This window comes from Vidua macroura, chromosome 10 (genome assembly GCF_024509145.1).
Source record: "Vidua macroura isolate BioBank_ID:100142 chromosome 10, ASM2450914v1, whole genome shotgun sequence".
NCBI classification, from domain to species: Eukaryota; Metazoa; Chordata; class Aves; order Passeriformes; family Viduidae; genus Vidua; species Vidua macroura.
The window spans coordinates 2,253,021-2,272,836 of NC_071580.1; positions in this window are offsets into that span (position 1 = coordinate 2,253,021).

The window sequence follows — 19,816 nt, forward strand, 5'->3', positions numbered from 1 at the left end:
TGTGGATGGTGAAGAGAGCTGGTGCTGCTTTGAGAGAATGAGTCAAGCCCAACCAGCAAATAACAACAATCAGCGTTTTTCACATCTTTGACTTAATATTTCTGCATTCCTTTTGCTTCACTTGGGAAAACAGACCCGGTCTGCATTTTGTTACTTCAGAGCTGCTCAAAGGGCTCTGTTGGTGTGAATGCTCTGCTCTGGCTCTGTGCTCCTGCCCTATCCCAGCCCTGTTAGAGGAAATCTTTGTTATTGACCCCAGCGGCGGGTGAGCTGCCACAGGGCCGTGCTGAGCAGCCCAGTTTATTGATATTATTCATGCTGAGCAGCCCAGTTTATTGATATTATTCATGCTCTTGGAGCAGAGGGACTCCTGTGCAGCTGGCTGCTGAAGGAGGCGCGTCCAAACCTCAGCTCTGGTGGTCCGGGGTGTGCTCAGGAAAGGGAAGATGTGATTTCTTTGGAACTCTGCAAATCTTTATTCCTGGCTGGGAGCAAGTGTCTGGGGGGAGTGGTGTGTGGGCCAGTGTTGGATGTGTTGCTGAAACCCCAGCCTGAGTCTCGGGGGATGAAGGGAGGGAGCTTCTGTCAGTTCTTTCTGATCTTAAATCATGTTTTTTAAGACATGAGGCAGTTTTAATAATTCCCTAAGAATTAGGTAGAAATTGGGTAGAAATTGGGTAGAAAGAGCTGGAAAGTGCATGATGGGGCCATATAACATCTTAACTTTTCAGGCAAAGGGAGACACTTTCTCCCACAGGTGTCTTTTTGCTGGGTTTCCCTTTCCACGAGCGTTATTCCACATTTTTTTTTTTTACCTCTGCCAGAATCCAGCAGCTCCTGGAGCTTTTTCCAGCCTTCAGCTCCTCTTGGCACCTTTCAAACTCTGCAGGAGCCCGAGACTTTTGGGTTTGTCACCATCCCCAAGGTGCCAAACCCATCCCATGGCAGAGCCCACCCCTCCAAGCAAAGGCACTGACCTTCTCCTCAAATATAACAATTTTCTTCCATAAACCACCGAGGGAACAAATGGCTGGAATTCGCATCAAAAAAAAGCACAGAGGGGAAAATCAAATTTCAATGACTGCCCTCATTAGAACTTTAAAACTCTGGCATTGTGCTACCTATATTTATTTATCCCTCTTTATTCCTCCTTGCAGTTGTTGCGCGTTCTCGTTGTTTCAGTGTTTTCGTGGCTGGCTCAGTTCAGTTTTGTGTTGCAGTTGTTCCCTGTGGTTTTAGGGTTTTTTCTTCTCTTTTCTGTGCAGCTCCTTGTGCTGAGAAAAGCATCACCTGCTGCTCTCTGCTCACTCACCTGGGCTGAACGGGGAGAAATAAGGTTAAAAAAGGGAAAGGTTGTAAAACTTCGCAGGTTTGGTACTAAAACATCACCCCTGACAGCTGGATTTCAATTCTGGACAGTGCTTCAATTCATTTACTTATTTATGTGTTGATTTTCAAACCAGAAATTGCCCTGCCAAGCTCCCAGCTGACTAGAACTGTGACTTTCCCTTCCCAAAAACAGTAAATAAAAAGGAGAACATCGTGTCAGCACTGTCAGTCTTGTCCCTTATAAATTCTAACACCATACTTAAAGGAAAATCCAAGAGGGATGCGGGCCATTATGTGAAAAGTGAGTTTAATTTCATATTTTTTTTTCCCCCCACAGAAAAAGTTGTTGAGGAGAGTGAATGTTGTGGGGCTGAACAGAAAAACGTTCTTCAGGGATGGACACATAGATTTCAGATTAATTTATTCCCTCTTTTTTTTTTTTATTTAGAAGAGGATGAATTAAACCTATCACAGAATGTTGGCCACAAACATTTTTCTAGGATATCTTCAGGAAGAAAGAAAAGAATTTAAAAGGTAAGTGAGAACAAATTATAGCTATAGTTTAGTTTTTCTATCTTTTAGAGGAGACTGCACCAGAAATAAATATGTTTAAACAGTTTCCAAGGCAGTGACAGTAAAAGTTCAAAGATTCAGAAATAACTGAGCTACTTTTACATATTTGCACTTTTAGTCCAGATTTTTCATTTGTCTGAGTTAAAATAGCCTTAAAGTTGTTCCTTTAGTACAAAGCTTTTTATATGTCTTTAGGTAAGATCTTTATCTTCTCAATTTGGAGGTTTTGATCCCTTGTAAAACATTGGCTATAAATGAGAAAATATGGTCCTTTCAATGGTGACCTGGGAAGGGAACTTTATAATGCCCTGTTAAACTTCTGATCCTGAAATTTCTAAAAAGAAAGATAAATAAGAGAGCTGGGGAGTGCAAATAAAAGAGTGAGAGGTTTATGCTGCTGGCTGCCAGGAATGCTGAAAGCATTCAGGTTGGAGGGAAGGAACGACAATAAAGCACCAGGCTGCAAATCCATGCAGGGATTTCGTGGGAAGTACAGGGACTAATTATTCTTGTCAGGCTTCAAATGTAAATGAAGGTGTTGTGGGGGTGAATCTCAGAAGCTCAGACTGGTTTGGGTTGGGAGGGACAATGAACTCATCAAATTCCTCCCCTGCCATGGCAGGGACACCTCCCACTGTCCCAGGCTGCTCCAATCCCTGTCCAAACTGGCCTTGGGCACTGCCAGGGATCCAGGGGCAGCCACAGCTGCTCTGGGCTCCTCCCCACCCTCCCAGCCAGGAATTCCTTCCCAATATCCCAGGGAATTCCACTACACCATGAGGCAACAGAAAAGGGCAGACCTTGATACTTCCTGTTCCAGAACTGTGTCTCCACTTATCCAGAGTTTGGTGTGTGGGGATGCCGTTGGTTAATTGATTTTTTTGATGGAGTTTTGTTGTTCGTGGATAAGTGGGAATGGCTCCCACTGCCAGAGGGCAGGGATTGATGGGATTTTGGGAAGGAATTCCTCCTTGTCAGGTGGGCAGGCCCTGGCACAGGGTGCCCAGAGCAGCTGTGGCTGCCCCTGGATCCCTGGCAGTGCCCAAGGCCAGGCTGGACACTGGGGCTTGGAGCAGCCTGGGATGGTGGAAGGTGTCCCTGCCATGGCAGGGGTGGCACTGGATGATCCTTAATGTCCCTTCCAGCCCAAGCCATTCCATGATTTTAAGCTGCCCACTTTCAGTAATAAGATTAGGTCAAGTTTCAAGGTAGAGAAATTACTTTTTTAGAAGCAATGGTTGCAGAAATTAAAATAATTTGGTTTTGTGCCTTTAAATGAATTTTTAATATTCCATCTCTTAATTAAGAAGGGCAGAAAAAAAGGAATTCTTCAGGGGAAAGCCTGGAGATATGGTTTGATATTTTAAAAGTGCTCAAAAATTTAGACAGCTTAATAAAGTAATAAAGCAGAAAATGTATTCCCTCTGTTCCCATTTATTTTCTTTATCTTCCACAATCTTGGGACCCTCCAAAGTTTCCAGGGAAGGTGTAGGAGCAGTGACCAAACTTTTCCTGGTTACCTTCAGTGGCTCAGCAGTGATCCACGGCCCTGGGCATCTCTAAATCATGGACTGGGAGCAATAAAAGCTGCAGGATAACACATTTAAAAGTTACTTTGTGGAAATGATGATTGCTGAGTCTTGCAGCAATATTCACAGGAATTGTCTCTTGACTTGGATTGAGTCAATTAAAGCGACTTAATTAGTGCAGTTAGTAATCATCTGCTAAAATTACAGACATTCTTTTGTGCCTGGGTTTGTCTGTTTTAGTAACATTTTAAACCATTTTTAAAAAATGACCCTGTGCAGATGAATTTGGTTAAGCATTTTCTTTAAGTTGCTTTTGCACTGAAGGCAAATTTAAAAATATTAATATCTGAGACTTCTTACAGCAATATAATTCCTATTTTTCTACATTTTTATGGTTCCTGCTTTGATTCCTTGTTGCCCCTCATGGTTAAATCTTCTAAACTCTGAGACTTGCATCCATTTCCCATGTCTTTTTTTGTTTGTTTTCCCAGTTAATTTATTAATCACGAAAGGCCATCAACTTTCCTTACGGGAAATGTCATTTAGTGCACCAGACTGAACTCTTAGATTGCACTTTGGTTTTGAAGTAACCTGTTCCCTTTTGGAAGGAGCTACAGGACAAGGAAAACTGATAGACCCAAATTAAACATAAATCCTGGGGAAAAAAAGGCAGTGGGAGAAGCAGAGCCTGTGAATTCCCTCTGGAAGAACCATGCCAAAGGGACAACAGGCTCCAGACCTGTTGTCCATAAGTAATAAGTTGTCCATAACTCCAAAAGTTACTTTTTTGGGCTGTTAACTTATGGTATTGTTGTTTCTTCCTGTGAAATTGGTGGGAGGGACTTTGAATCATTACAGGAAACTCAGTCCTGTAACAAAGCTTTGGGATATTCATCCCTCTTAAGTTCCATAAACATCACAAGATGTTTTCACAGAATTCACAGAATTCCTGAAGAGACCTTGAAGATCATCGAGTCCAACCCAGACCCAACTCCTCACTAAACCCTGGCACCCAGTGCCACATCCAGGCTTTGTTAAACACACCCAGGGATGGTGACTCCACCACCTCCCCGGGCAGCCATTCCAGAACTTTATCACTCTTTCTGTAAAAAACTTTCTCCTAATTTCCAACCTAAATTTCCCTTGGTGCAGCTTGAGGCTGTGTGCTCTGGTTCTGTCAGTTCCTGGAGAAAGAGCCCAACCCCACCTGGCCACAGCCACCTCTCAGGAGCTGCAGAGAGTGCTGAGGTCACCCCTGAGTCTCCTTTTCTCCAGGCTGAGCACCCCCAGCTCCCTCAGTGCTTCCTCACAGGGTTTGTGTTCCCAGCCCTTCTCCAGCTTCATTCCCCCTCTGGATACACTCGAGCATCTCAATGTCCTTCCCAAACGGAGGGGTTTTCTCACTTAGCAGGGATTCTCATTGTCTCCAAGCTGGATGTTTATATCCAGTGTGGCACCTGGAACATCTCCAGGGCAATTTTTGCTTAGGAGCTGATTGCCCAGCTCACAAAGCGCTGTGAAGGACGTGGCTCGTGTTTAGTTCTGGAGCTGGTTCTGCCACGGCAAATCCCTCTCGTTTTGACTTGCTCCTGTTTGTCAAGCAAGTGGCAATCCAAAATATTGAGAGAATTATTTTCAAGCCGAGTGTTTGTTTTGCCAGTATTGAAAAAAAAGCAGGGGAAAAGCAGAGATATTATCCTGTGACAATGCATCCTTTTATACCTGAGAGTATTGATTCACAGCAGAGCCATTTGCAGCTCTTCACACGCCTCAAAAATTGTTTACAAGAACAAGGAAACACTGCCAGGCTGCTCTGTGAAATCCCGAGGAGTTTTTTTTCCTATGAAAATCATTCCCTGTTCAGGATGGGGTGGGTGGAAGGTGGCTTTGAACAATCTCTGTGTTCCTGCTTTGCAGGTCCTGTCAATAAAACCAGACCAGATTTATAGACTGAGTGCACAGCCCAGGAAAGCACTGGAATGCTCAGCAGGGAATGAGATCACCAGAAACGAGCCCAGGAACATCCAGAGCTCACAGGAGAGGACGCAGAAGGTGCTCCAAAGGGTGATAGGACAAGGGGAAATGGCCTTAAGATAAAGGAGGGGATGTTTTGGTTGGATATTGGGAAGAAATTCCACCCTGTGAGGGTAGGGAGGTGCCCAGAGCAGCTGTGGCTGCCCCTGGATCCCTGGAAGTGCCCAAGACCAGGCAGGACAGGGCTTGGAGTGACCTGGGACAGCGGAAATTGTCCCTGCCCATGGCAGGAGGTGGAATTGGATGATTTTAAGGTCCTTTCCAGCCCACCCCTCCTGTGATTTTGTGATTCTCTGTCCTTCAGGGAGGAGTTTTGCTTCCTGGAGTTCCCATCATATTTAGTGTCAATTTGTTCAAAACTGAGACCCTTAAATCTCTCACTGGGCGTGGAGTTGTCTTCAGCTGGGGAGATTCTGCTCTCAGCAGCGTGGCTGGATCCAGAGTAGCCAGGCTGAAGCCAATCAGATATTTCAGATTTATTTGGTCTTCAAATTCTACATCTGAATTTAAGTCCAGATTCATTGCATAAACCCAAACGAAATGTGGTTTAAATGCACCCATTTGCTCTCTACATCTGTATTTTTATGATTCAAGTATTTCTCAGCTTTAAATAATATAGAAGCGTACAGAACGTGCCCCTTATGTTTCATTGGCTTTATCCAGGCACCTGCATGGCCTTGACCTTGGAGAAAATGCCAGTAAACGTTTAATAAATGCACAGGCCAGCCTGAACTGTAAGAATTGTTCCAATACATGGATCAATAGCACGTGTTGGAATGCTGTTATTAAATAGAGAGCTGCCTCAGTAATGAAAAAAACACATCAACTTTCTATGAAAAGCTGTTTTTTAGAGGCAGAGTGAGCCATAGATCAAGCTTTGACAAATTCTGCTGCTGTTGAATGGATTAATTTTTTGCTATCAGCCCCTGTTCCACCTGTAAGAGAGAAAAGAAAGGAATTTGTGCAACAAAAGAGATTTAAGAGGAGGTGAAGGAAGGCACAGCTCCAAACAGCAATGTTTTGATTCAGAAGCCTGAGCACTGGTGCATCATAAATTGTAAAATGTGTTTATTTCTACTCAATGATAATTCCTGTTTTAGGAGAAAAAGGCTTTCTTTTCTGTTTCTGACAATCTGGAAAAAAATTCAAATCCTGCTGTCTTTTTGCAGACAAAATTCCATTAATTTGCAATTCTGTGAAATTTCATGTCTTCACAAAAAGCAAATAAATGGTAAAATATTAAAATTTGAAATTTCAGTGCCTCTCCAGCTGTTTTGTCCCAACAGCACACGGTTATGGAGCCTTCAGCTGGCACTTGGATATTCCAGGTGTGAGGGAAAACTTGGAAGTGAGCAACTCTGGCAGAGCCCAGAGGGATCCACAAACTCTGGAGTGGGACTGAAACTGCAAAGTTCGTGTTTTTCTTCCTAGAATCATAAATGGTTTGGGGTGGAAGGATCCTTAAAGGTCCTTTTTTTCCAGCACCCTTCCATGGGCAGGGACACCTCCCACTGTCCCAGGCTGCTCCAAGTCCTGTCCAGCCTGGCCTTGGGCACTGCCAGGGATCCAGGGGCAGCCACAGCTGCTCTGGGAATTCCATCCCAGCCCCTCCCCACCCTCCCAGGGAACAATTCTTAATTCCCAGTGTCCCATCCATCCCTGCCCTCTGGCAGTGGGAGCCACTCCCTGGGTCCTGTCCCTCCAGCCCTTTCTCTCCATCTCTCCTGCAGCTCCTTCAGGCACTGGAAGGCCCCAGTGAGGTCACCCCAAAGCTTCTCCTGTCCAGGTGAGCAATCCCATTTCTCCAGGCTTTCCTCCCAGCAGAGCTGCTCCATCCCTCTGCTCATCCTGGTGCCTCCTCTGGGCTCCCTCCAGCAGCTCCTGTGCTGGGGACCCCAGCTCTGCGGGTGAGGGTCCCAAAAATCAACGATCAAATTTAATCAATTACCAAAATCATTTTCAAGATTGATTGTCCTGGTTGGGGCCTTCCTGCCCACTTGGCAAAAGGAAAAGAAGCGTGTTTGGGATGTAAACCAATAAAATGCTGCGTGCTCCCAGTCCTGCTGAGAATGATGTCACAGCACAGGACAATGCATTCCAAACAATACCTGATGTTAAATGATTCATCCACTCCTGCGTGACCCCACTGGCAGTGACCTCAGTGGGGCTTTGGCTGCTCTTTTGTGCTGCCTCCCTGCTCTGTCACCCTGACACTTCCCAGGCGTCCCTGGCAAGGAGGGCAGCACCAAATGTTCTCTGTGAGGCAATTCCACTCCACAGGTGAATTAATCAGCATTTTTCCAGTGGTTTCCTGACGTGTCCACCTCCAAAGGGAGATCAGTTAAAATTCCTCCTGTCCCGCTGTCCATCAGCTGTGGAAAATGGAACTATCTTTGTGCCTCTCTTTGGAAAATTTGGCCATCAGTCAATGGTGTTTCCATGGCAAATCCAACCTCAGAAATCCCCAAAGTGCACCAGCTAAGCATGCAGCCCAAAATATCTCCCAAAATGTGAAATATGATGCTAAGATTATGTCAACAAATCCAGGACAGGGGATAACTCTTCCTATAGAGTAACTGTATTATATAAGCAGCCATGAAAACCTTGGAAACACAAGATATTTGAAATCTCATTTGATAGAGATGATTTGTGCTGAAGCACAATTTCTCCCAAAGAAATGTGGATCTAATTTGCCAACTGTGATTTGAAAGAAGAAATATATATATATATTGATTTTTTTTTTCAGTTTTTATTTTTGGCCCTCGTGGGATGGATTTTACACGAGAGCAGGGAAGTTTGTGGGCCTCAAGTTTGGGCAACTTTTTGGGGGCTCCCCTGATAGGGGAGACCCTCCTGGGGCAGTTCTGTGTCAGGAACCAGAGACACATTGGACTTTTTTGGTTTTCAGCTTCTGTTTATTGTTATCTTATCAAAACTTCAGCACTGTCTGCACCAGACTCTGCGTGAAGGAAAAACAGCACAAAAATGGCAACGACCTCGTGTTGCAAGGCTTTTCAATCTAATCAAAAACTGAGCTGCCCAATTAAGAAGTGGCACTTAAATTATTTTCCTTTCTACCCCAATAACCGACCCCTAAAGACCCACAATGTGGATTTTTCTGCCCAATTACAAGATACCACCCAAACCCAAGAAGAAAGAGGAAGAAGAAGAAAGAAGAAGGGAACTCGAGACAACACTCTGTATCCTCCATCTTGAACCCATCTATAACATCCTAAAAATCCTAAAACCTGAATTTCTCACCCCTGTGACACACTGCACTGCTCTCCACAATCTATTTCACACTTGTGTGGTTTCTGGTTCACCTTGAGGCTTTGGAAGTTTTCTCCCTGAACGAGGGTCAGAGTCAGTGCTGCCCTGGGGGCCAGGACACCCCAGAGCAGACAGAGAAATATTCCAGTGCCCTGGGTTTCCACATGGACAAAGAATAAAATACTCAGTTCTTCTCCCACAGTTCATTGAAATTCCCTGTAGGAAGAGATGTTCCATTCCCTAGATGTGACATCCCCATGCAGCCCCAAATGGTTTAAAGTCCTGTATTATATTGTAGGTTATGAACTATCTTTTAAAAAACACTAAATTTAAGAGGAGTTTAGCAAATTTTGGCAAGGTGTCCTCAAAGCTGTCTCCTCCCTTCAGTACTTTGAGGCTTTATTTGTATTAATAAAGGTATTACTTTACAACACAATGAAAATATTTGACAAAAAACCCCAAAATATTGAATAATACTTTTCCTTATTATCTTTTTCCTGTATTTTCCAACAGCTGGAGAGGCTTTTGGAGTGGTGTTTCCCAAATTTTGCTGCATGAAGCCATGAAAAATAAAAGTCCAAGTGTTTCTCACAGGTTTTGTGATTCTCACTGGAGTCAAAAGAAGCCGCCTAACTAAAAGTGAGTATTTTCCTTCGTGGGACATGAGAATACAGTTTCTAAGCCAGAATTTTTTTTGGAAATTGTTGTGATCTGAAGCTGTTCAGGGCACAGTGGTGCTGAGCTTTGTCCTTGCAATCTGTTTTTTTTAATAACACAATTTTAGAGCCTCGTGAGCTTCCCGTTGTCACCAAGTCCAAGGAAGACATGAAAAATCTGGATAGGGATGAGCAGGGAAGGATTCATGGACCAGGAAGCCCATGGGAAATCTCTGGCTGTTTTATTCCAAGGACTTAAGGCTCATTCTGTACCTCCTCACAAAGGTGGTGTCCAGCACTCCAAGGTGTTTTCTTTGCAATCATGTATTAATGAAAAGGAATTCATATTTATTACTTTTTTTGGGCTGTAACTTATGGTATTGGTGTTTCTTCCTGTCATTTTCTACTGTTCTCTGTGGAGGCCAGTGCTAAAAACCAACAAATATTTGCAGCTTTTCCTCAGAAATTCTCTTTAAAGTTTGTTTTTTCCCAGACCCTGCCAGTTAATCCAGTGACACAAACACTTCATTGTTCTCCTTGGATGTTGAAGCTTTAGTTTAAAAACAGTGGTTCTGTTTGAAATCAAAGTCAAATATTTTTATTTTCAATCTGAATCAAAAAGTATTTTTCTGCTGTTCAAAATCTAAAGAAAAATCCTCTTTACAGTGTTTTGCAGATGCCACTGAAGTCAGAATCATTCCCTAAATTTGCTGTTGCAAACTCTCCACCTTTCTCAGTTACAGGACAGATAAACACAGGCTGAGGGGCTGTTTCCCTGCCATTTTTCATGGTGTTTTCCCCCTTTATTTGGATTCCATGATATGATATATGAAGTGAAATCAATAATTCCCACTTTTCGGGTTAAGGACAAAGCTGAATAAATAATTCATAAGTCGTTGGATCAATGTGATTTCAGAGAACATCCAGCAGCAGAGACCAGTTTTCTCAGATACCCCCATTATTTGAAATTATCTGACAATTGTCTTGGGTAAATCTTTAAGTCTTGATATTGACCAGAACTAATTTGAAATAAGCACTTGCTGTTTGTGCTCTGCTACTTCTTTGTGACCTGCCAGCTCTGAGTCACCTTGTGCTGCCTGATTGGATCAGCAGCAAACCCTTGATGAAAAAGCCTTAAAAAAAAACAGAATTCCAGACTGGTTTGGGTTGGAAGGGACGTTAAAACCCATCCAGTTCCACCCCTGCCATGGGCAGGGACACCTTCCTAGACTGGGTTGCTCCAAGCTGGCCTTGGACACTTCCAGGGATGGGACAACCACAACCTCCCTGATCCACACACCCTTCCTTGAGTGGAAGAAATATCCGCACCCGTCGTAGTTGAGATGGAGACAATACAAAGCAGCACGCTCCATTTTCAGAAGGCTTCAAACAGTTTTTATTCTGGCATGCATGCTTTTTATTCATTCTTACAAAGCTCATATGTTTACACATTACTCGTTGGTCACGAGAGACAAACAAAGTGCTCATTGGGATTGACAGTTGCAGGTTTCTCTTATTTATCCTTCTCTCTTGGTTTCTATGTCAACGACCTTGGTAGAAAATTCTTTCAGGGGTAAACATGGATCCCCTTACCAAACTTCTCTCTGGCTCACAGAAATCCCTGTAAAACCTCTTCCACACACGCCATTAAGAAGAGTGCAGCACTTTCCCAGAGATTTTTTTTTAAGGAGAGATCGTCTGGAGTCGAAATCCCTTCTCCTTCCCATTTTTTATTGGCACTGTGGAAACAACGGCTGCGAAGGCATTCATCTTCCTGCAGCCTCTTTTTAAGGATTCGCTCTGGAACGTGTAACACATTTATCTCCCAGTCCCATGGGGCTGATCCGAGCGCTCTCGGAATCAATGCAACAATTCCTGGTGTTTTCAGGGAAAGTGGAAATGTACTAAAAGGATGTTGGGGCACGTTCAAATCGCAGAGATTTCTTGCAAGGTAAAGTTCAGCACGGTGTCTGTGCTGGCGGAAATCGAAATGTTTTTATTCAGAAACTGAATGCAAAGATGGAGGAACAGTAAAAAGAGACATTAATCAAAATTTTTCTGATATTCAGGCTTCACTTGCTGTTTCCATGGTAGGTTTCTGATATCTGCTTCCACACATAAGTCCTGTCCATATCACATATTTTGTGATAAGGGTTATCTTACCCACCGAAAAACCAGCTGATAATGCCTTTCCCAGTCCATTTTATGGAGCATGGAATTTAGTCCTATGAATTTCTCAGCCATGTTTTCTATTTTAAGTTGTTTTAGCTATAGGTTGATTTGTTTCTAGTGCTGTTAACAGCTGGTACATCTCTGAAATCTTATTTTTGTCATTTATTCTTCCAGGTCTGACTCCTGCCAGGATCACACTGGGACAACAGCTCCCATGTGCAGCTAAAAAATACTCAGTCATTAAATCAGTCATCTTTGCTCATGTGCAAATCTACTTTTTTAACTTCTCCCAAAACTCTTAAAATCTGTATTTGCTGCAATATTTACATGTAAAAGAGGGGCCAGGGTGCTGATGCACTCTGAGCACTTCATCATCCTTCTGGACTCTATTTTCTTGCTTTCTGTACTCCATTCACGTATTTTGTCTTCAATTTTGGAGGTAAATTCCTGGCTGGGGAACTTCCCTAGGAAGAGATGTAATTCCTCATGTCCCTGCTCCATGAACAAAGCTGCAGGCGCTGTATTTATACAGATTATAGCTGATTTTATATGTCCTTATGTAATGCATTCTAACAGATTTAAGCTGGGGGAGCATTTTGTAACTTCTGTATGGGAGCTTCATCATCAAATCCTATTTGTTTTTCAGATTTTGGTTCTAATTCCCATGAATCCCTTTACAAAATGTCCTTTTCTTCAAGGAATAATGTCAAACAACTTTTCTGATCGCTGGGTATTGTTTCTCCTGGAACATGATGGATTCCTCTGAGGTAGGATTTGTCAAGTTTTTACATCTCCTTTCGTGGTCACGACTGAGAGTATTACAAGTGTTTGGATTTTTGGATGCTTTGTCCTGAAATCTTTCCTTATTAGCAAACTCAAGGAGGTTTTGTTAAGTAGGGACAGCAGATAACTAATTTTGGGACAAAAGAGAACTAATTTTGAACTCTTGAGTGTGCATAAATCTTGGATATCCCAGGCTGTTCTACCCACAAATCGTTTTGTCAGTTATTTCAAAAGCAAAAATGATTTTTAAAGCAAAGCCATGATGGTCAAGAATTAAGACATCCCCATACAACAGCAAAAAATTATTTTGACAGATTATTGCAGTCCCTGTTTGAAATAATTAATAAATCCTTGGTATAATCAGTTTGCAAATATTCTTGGAAGACTCTGCTGCTCTAACTGCCCAGGGAGGGATCTGCTCTGTAAATAAGATTTTACCATTCCTCCATCTCCATTTCCAGTCCATAAAATCGAGACTTCCCATGGAGGAACGGCCCAGTTACCAACAGCTTCATTTTGCATAATTGGGTTCTCTGGTGCTGCAATAAGAGCTCCCATTAAATCCTAGCCAGGCTGACTGGCACAAGAGTGAGAGTGGAGAGCAGAAGTGAATCCTGGAGCACTGACATCCCCAAAAGCACCTCTGTGGCGCTGGTCAGCACTAAGACAGTGGGAAATGTAGTTATGCAGAGATGATCCAGATGTCCTGTCATTGGAACTGTTCCCACTGCCTTGGTTTGTGGGTGGATTTTAGAGCTACGCTGATGCAAAGCCACTAAAACTGGTGAAGTTCTCCATGTGGGATGTGGGAATTAGACCCGTGGTAGAGCAATATCCATAACCACTGACTTAAACCAACCGCTTGGGTAGTCGGGATTGAATTTTGAATTCAAAGGATGAACTGTTTTTTGGTCTACACTTTCTTACTAGTTTGGATGGTGTATAAAACCAGTATATAAGTGTGTATGAAACCAATATAATCCAAATAATCTGTGTTAAACTGGTTTTACTCCCTCTGTTGCCTGTTATGGCCATGTCCTAGAATTATGGGACTCATCCCAACAATTATATCATCCTTCCTGCCCAGAGCATGCTGTGCTTATTACAAACCTTTGGTTTCTCTGGTACTTTGAATATTTTAAACTTTTTTTTTTCCGAATGCCCAAACAGTTTTCAGATCATTCTATCTTCTCACTCTGCAACTGCAATGATATTTCAGAGAGCAGTAATAACCTACATTTTAGAGTTTATCCTTTTCCTCTCAGAAAACACGATTAAAACTCTGTTCTCTCAGTTCTGAAGACTTAATTTATTTGTCTTTCACAGGCAGATTATTTAAAGTCTTCTAATATTCAAATGTAAATAATCAAACCTAAGGCCTATTTGCTGTAGATCTTAAAACAAAATCTCTGTTCTTTAAATCTTTGTTTCCAAGAGAGAAAAGAACCTTATGCCAAAAAGAGAGAAAAAAAAAAAAAAGGAAAAAAAAGAAAAATCATTTGCAGTTCATCTTTTGGATAAGACTATTACAAAGCTATTGGAAGCAAAAAGCCAACCTACAAAAAATGCACATTGTATTGCCTCAGATATAGAAGTATGAATTACAGGATTTGAGTCTTATTTATTTTCCAGAACTGCTTAAGAACATTCAATCCCGTGTTAAAAAGTAGTCACTTGCTTCTTTGTTCATGGGTGTGTTGTTGAAGCACTTGAGGGTTTTTGCTGGGTGGGTTTTTTTACCTAAACTTTAGCAAAGCAGAAGAGGAAAGTAGAGCACTGCAGCAGAGTGAGGCCTCAGAGAGGAGAAAACAACCCTCAGCCAGCAGGGATGGAGAGGGACAGGGATGGGGCTGGGACAGGGATGGGGCTGTGACAGGGATGGGGCAGGGACAGGGATGGGGATGTGACAGGGATGGGGCAGGGACAGGGATGGGGTTGTGACAGGGATGGGGCTGTGACAGGGATGGAGCAGGGAAAGGGATGGAGATGTGACAGGGATGGAGATGTGACAGGGATGGAGATGTGACAGGGATGGGGCTGTGAGAGGGATGGAGCAGGGACAGGGATGGGGCTGTGAGAGGGATGGAGCAGGGACAGGGATGGAGAGGTGACAGGGATGGGGCGGGGACAGGGATGGGGCAGGGACAGGGATGGGGCTGGGACAGGGATGGGGCAGGGACAGGGATGGAGAGGGACAGGGATGGAGCAGGGACAGGGATGGAGAGGGACAGGGAAGGGGCAAGGACAGGGATGGGGCTGTGACAGGGATGGGGCTGGGACAGGGATGGGGCTGTGACAGGGATGGAGCAGGGACAGGGATGGGGCAGGGACAGGGATGGAGAGGGACAGGGATGGAGCAGGGACAGGGATGGAGAGGGACAGGGAAGGGGCAGGGACAGGGATGGAGAGGGACAGGGTTGGGATTGTGACAGGGATGGGGCAGGGACAGGGATGGAGCAGGGAAAGGGATGGAGATGTGACAGGGATGGAGATGTGACAGGGATGGAGATGTGACAGGGATGGGGCTGGGACAGGGATGGAGCAGGGACAGGGATGGGGCTGTGAGAGGGATGGAGCAGGGACAGGGATGGGGCTGTGAGAGGGATGGAGCAGGGACAGGGATGGAGAGGTGACAGGGATGGGGCGGGGACAGGGATGGAGCAGGGACAGGGATGGGGCTGTGACAGGGATGGGGCAGGGACAGGGATGGAGATGGGACAGGGATGGGGCTGGGACAGGGATGGGGCAGGGACAGGGATGGAGATGTGACAGGGATGGAGCAGGGACAGGGATGGGGCAGGGACAGGGATGGAGATGTGACAGGGATGGAGCAGGGACAGGGTTGGAGCAGGGACAGGGTTGGAGAGGGACAGGGATGGAGCAGGGACAGGGATGGGGCTGTGACAACAATGCACCTGTGACAGGGACGGAACTGAGTCAGGGATGGAGCTGCATGAAGGATGGAGCTGTGCTGGAGAAGGAGCCATGTCAGGCTCCAGTTTTTAGGACTGGGATGTTTGAACTTCCGTATGGATCTATGGAGGTATGGCCCCCATAATGTTTCGGAGAAGCCGGTGAAGAATGGTGCTGAATGTTCCTTTTCCATCTTGTTGTTCCTTCCTTTTTTAATTGTTTGTTATCTTCAGAGTGGATGAAATCTTTGGAGAGGATCAGCACACGGAGGAGTTTGTTATCTCTCTTTAACCCTGTGAAAACACCTCCATTCTGAACAAAGCCACCTTGCCTTTGATGTCTGTGGGAGTCTGGGGAAAACAGGAGTGGGTGAGGCACCGGAGCAGAGCTGCTCCCTTTGGAAGTGTGAATCCTTCAAACAAAACCTCGGGACATTGTTTTAAATGCTGAAAACAAAGCAGAGCCCTGATAGGGCACATTGCTTTGTGGAGTTAATTTGGGGAGTTCGCAGATGTTTGATGGATGAACAGAAATCCTTTATTGGAATATTACTGTGGAGATGATTCACTTTTACACCCCCCACAGAGGAGGATTCTTGTCACAAAATTTCACATCCCAGATATTTGATAAAAGCAGGGACATCGTGAGTGCCCACAGATGAAGCAGCTCCAAAATACTTTTTCTTTTTGGAGTCCACTATTGTAAGAAGAAGTTTGAGGGTTTTTTCAAATATTGTACCTTTGAATCATGATTAAATTATAGTCTGATCATAGACTGAACATGAGGATGTTGGTGAAATAACCTATGGATCATGCAAGGATACTCATCCAGATGCCTTACATAGGTCTGGCTGTGCCATCTCTGGAATTTAATTTGAAATCTTAACTTTACCTAGAATTCTTCACAGTAATGTTAATGGTTACTATAAGCACAAGCTCATTTCACTGACAGCAAGAAGTTTGGCTTCTCTATATATTTCCTTTTATCTAAAGCAAAGTATTTTTTGAAATCATCTTAGAAATTCCTTGTGTGAAGTAGCTCCTGGCAAAGATAAAACAAAGGTGCAGTTTTGTTATGTTTAACAAGCAGAGAAATGCTTTATAAGTATGAAGAAATGATTAATGAATTTCTATTATTTTAAATGTGTCTAATTATGAGGAGAAATGGCAGAACAGACTGACATTTTCTCTTTATATTAAGTCAAAACTTAAGTTTTAAAGATTCATTTTCACGTGGAACTGGCTTTAAAATGATGTTTTAATTCCTTGAGTTTAATTGTGGCTGTATAAATATTTGAATTTGATCTCTGCTGGAGAGGCCGAGGTCCAGGACAGTGGTGATACAGGCGAGGTGACCCTGAAAGAGAGGGGAAAGCCAGCACAGAAGCTTTAACTCCTCTCACAAGTTCAGACACATTTACAAATAATTATTTTCAGCATCTTCCTGCTGCATCCAAATCTGTCAGATCAGCCTCTTCTCAGTCTGTGTGGAATCACATCGCTCCTGCTCCGAGGTGAAGCCTCATTAGCCTTCACAAAACAATATCAACAGGAAATGTCTGGGATGATGGGACTGGAGAGGTGCAAAACTGCTGGTGGAAACACAGATACCTGACAAGCCATTAATGAGATCATTAAAAACAGGCAAAAATTCAATTTCATCTGAAAATACGAGACTTGTAAAGTGCTGAAAAATACATCAAAAAGCTGTTACATAGCTAAAAATGCTCAGGGAGTTTTGCATCCTAATGTGGGGCATTGACTGACACGCAAGTGAAGGAAAAACATCAGTATTAAATCAAATGGAATGGCAGGCTGTAACTTCTCCCAGCCGTGGGAATTGTAATTGAATTTCATGTGGGAATTGTAGAAGTATTTCAATGGAGGTGCACAAAAATCCCCTTAGGGAGACAGAGGTGCAGAGGCTGCAGGTTTGCTCATGCCCAAAGCTACAGCAAGAGTGGAAATGCAGCCTTGGTAAAGGTATTCCTCAATGGATTTTATATTAGTCAGGAATTATATTTTTGGAAATATTTCTGTAAGTGTTTGAGGCCAGGCTGGACAGGGCTTGGAGCAGCCTGGTCTATGGAAGGTCCCATGGCAGGGGTGGAACTGGGTGGGCTTTAAGTTCCTTCAAACCCAAACCATTCTGGGATTTATGATAAGATTTTATGAAGTTCTTAGGAAATTTATCAGGTTTAAATGATCTGGAGTGTGACAAAGGGATCCCTAATGCAAATACTTTAGATTAATGAATTTCTCATACAGAACCATGGAAAAATTTGGGTTTGAAGAGACCTTAAAGCTCATCTCATTCCAGCCCTGTGCCGTGGGTGGTTGGTGGTGCTCAGTGTGGAATTCCAGGTGGGTGGAAGGTGGGAATCAGCTCGTGTGCAGCTCATTCCCATCCCAAGGGACAGTCTCAGGCTCTGCATCCATCAGCCCCGTTCGATGCCCGCCTTGTCCGTAATCTCTTGGCAGACTCCTGCAGCTAATCTTCCCATTGATTTTGGCTTAGGAACACCTGGAGCTGTTCAATCCCTAATAAAATCTGAGGATCTCAGTTTTTGAGCCATTTAACTCATTTGGAGGCAGAGCTTATTTATTTTCTGAGGAGCAATCAAAGAGCTCCACTCGCTCCTGAGTAAAGGCGTCGGACGGACGAGTGAAAACCGAGCCAAAATCCATCCAACCACACTGAGCCCCAGCCTTGCAACTGGAATCTTTTGGGCTACCATGCATCTGCCTAGTTTTTTTTTTTTTTTTCCCTCCTTTTCCTTCTCTTCTGGTTTATTTTCCCAGTTTAACTTTGGAGAAAAAATCTGTTTCTCTTCCTAACCTTGTGTTTCAGGACACATTATTGACATAATCAATACTGCACCACAAATCCCGATGGATCCGGGTCGGAAGGAATGCCAAACTTTCTGATTGCCTTTCCCATTGTTTTTCTGGCTTCCCCTTCTGTTATTTTCTCCACCCTATGCCAGATCCAGATGTTTTGTCCAGGACTCCTGGCGGGTTTGCTGAGGAGAAGCCAAGGTGAGACAAAGCAATAGGTGCAAGTTTTGGGGGATCGGGTGTGCAGATGGGGTCACCCTCCTGTATCCCATGCCAGATTCCCTGGAATCCTGCTCAGTTCTTCAGGAAAGGCAGAAATTACCAAACAACCAAGGCATTTCAACAGGAAAAAAATCCAGGAACTTTTGTCTCAGAAATCGTTACTGGGATGGAGAAAAGGCTGAGATGTGGAAATGGAAAAAAAACATGGGGAAAGTTAACATTTCCAGATATTTATCTACCTTTATTTATATTATTTACCTTAAATAATGACAATATTTTAGTAAAAATAATGTTTTATTTAATTGTGAGTTCCTTGCAGAAAGCCTCTAATATTTCATTGCATAACTGATAAGCCTAAATCTCTGTCAGATAATGTCTCACTTTTCTATTTATTTAAATGATGAAAGATGGATGTTTTATGACTAAGATGATTTAATGACTTTTTCTTTCACGTTTTCTTAACCAGGATGACATTTAGACAAGGGAAAGGAAAAAAAAAAGTCAGACCAGCCATCAATAAATGGTTTTATTGGTTAAATTTTAATGTTATTTTTAAGCAAATAATGAATTACTTTGACTAATAACTGCAGAGCCAGACATGATTCATTCCATAATTAGCTTGACAGTCGCCATCAATCCTGTCATTTTTTTTCAGCTGATTATAAAATCTTGTCTCCTTTTCCCACACAACATCTTCCCAAGTTGCACCCCATGAAACAGGAGGCTCCTGAGGAATCTCCAAGCAAATCTTTGGCAATTACAGTTCTCCAGCCACTGGGGGTGAGCACCCAGCCCTGAGACTGAGCCTGGAGCAAAAATGTGGGGAATATTGAGAATATTGACAGTCTGTGAGAGCTTTCAGCCTGGGTCAGGGCTGGTTTTGTAGGAGAGTTAAATCTGGAAGCTTCAGATGGGAATCAGTCTCTCCCAGGGAACCCAGCCCAGCCAAATCACCTGCAGGGGTTGAGCACCTCTGGGGGACTGAGGTGACATCACACAGCCTTTAATCACGGGTCTGAGGAGAAGAAATCACCTTGGATGAGAAGCTTTGACATGGGAGATTCCTCACATGAAGAATCCAAATGAAGAGGCTTTCCCACCTTTCAGCAGAACAACTCAGTATTGGCAGGATAAGAGAAGATGGCCCCAGGCTGTGCCAGGGAGGTTCAGGATGGAGATCGGGAAGAATTTATTAATGGAAAGGGTGGTCAGGCATTGGAAGGGAGGCTGAAGTCTCCACCCCTGGAGGTGTCCAAGGAATGCCTGGACGTGGCACTCAGTACTCTGGGATCAGTCACAGGTTGGACTCGATGATCCTGGAGGACTTTTCCAGCCTAAATAATTCCATACTTCCATACCCAGAAATAATGTTGAAGATGTGGGGATTTGTGCATTTGGGAAAATCATTGCAACTCTTTCATTAATTTACTTTTATTTTATGAAAATGCATCCACATCCAGTGAGATGCCGCAACTCCTGTAGATAAAATGCATTATCT